Genomic DNA, 1,204 nt, shown 5'->3' with positions numbered 1-1,204 from the left:
GGTCAAATCTTAGCTTTACCAAGGCCAAGTGTGTGGAGGTCAAACAGTTTTCCCTGTCTGAGCCTCAGTGTCTTACTCTGTGAACAGTGCCTTTTTTTTGTCCCATGATTCTGAGCCTGGGTTTTTTTTTTTTTTTTTTTTTTTTTTTTTTCTGATTATACTTTCTTTCTCTTCGGCTCATTGAGACGACACCCTGTATCATCCCTGGTTACCATGGTCACACTCCATTGGAAGAGCAATGGCCCAAGCTCACAGTAAAAAAAAAAAAACCCGGGGAACTCTGCAATATCTGAGGCACAAAGGCTTTCTCTGTTAGTGTGTGAAGGAAGTTGGAGGAAAAGAGAGAGAGAGAAAGAGAGAGAGAGAGAGAGGAAGAAAGAGGAAGATGCAAAGGCCAAAGATGGAGACACCCACAGCCAACAGCCCCTGCCTTCCTCTACCAGCTTTCGCACAGAATTCATAGGACACAAAAAGTCTGCCTCACACCTGTATGAGCCATACAGAGGCGACAATGGACAAGAGGGTCTTTCTTTTTTGAAAATTATAATTGAAAATAGATTTAAAAAAAAACACAATACATTCTGATTATGGTTTCCCCTCCCCCAATTCCTTCCAATTCCCTCCTGTCTGGATCCACGCCCTTTCTGTATGGATCAAGAAGGCATCTAGGGAATAGTAGAATAGAATAGAATAGAATAGAATAGAATAGAATAGAATAGAATAGAATAGAATAGAATAGAATAGAATGGAATGGAATAGAATAGAATAAAATAAATAAAAAACAAACAGGTCAGCTGGACAGTGGTGGCCCACGCCTTTAGTCCCAGCACTCTGGAGGCAGAGGGAGAGAGGTGGATCTCTGAGTTCAAGGCTAGCCTAAGTCCACAGAGTGAGTTCAAGGCTAGCCTGGTCTACACAGAGGAATCCTGTCTCCAAACCGAACCAAACCACCAAAATAACCACCCCCCCAAAAAAAATCAGAGTAGGATAAAACAACCAGACAAGAAAAAGAGCCAAAGAAGAAGCACAAGAAACACATAGAGAATCAGATACACACATGTTCACACACACAGAAATCCCAAAGACATCAGAAGTGGAAGTCTTTAACATATACTCAAAAGACCTGCATGCTAGAAGAAGAGGAGGAGGAGGAGGGAAAGGAGGAAGAAGAAGAGGAAGAGGAGGAGGAGGGGGAGGAGGAGGA

The 1,204-nt window shown here is 42.5% G+C and overlaps 1 protein-coding gene across 4 annotated transcripts in view; it reads right to left on the bottom strand.

Moving 5' to 3' along the window:
* Window positions 1–1,204, bottom strand: part of Rab36 (RAB36, member RAS oncogene family) — an 18,054-nt gene that overhangs the window by 13,566 nt on the left and 3,284 nt on the right. The window lies entirely within an intron of this gene.

This window comes from Mus caroli, chromosome 10 (genome assembly GCF_900094665.2).
Source record: "Mus caroli chromosome 10, CAROLI_EIJ_v1.1, whole genome shotgun sequence".
Lineage (NCBI taxonomy): Eukaryota > Metazoa > Chordata > Mammalia > Rodentia > Muridae > Mus > Mus caroli.
Note: the sequence above shows the minus strand (reverse complement) of the source record. Positions and strands in the feature narration are given on the sequence as shown.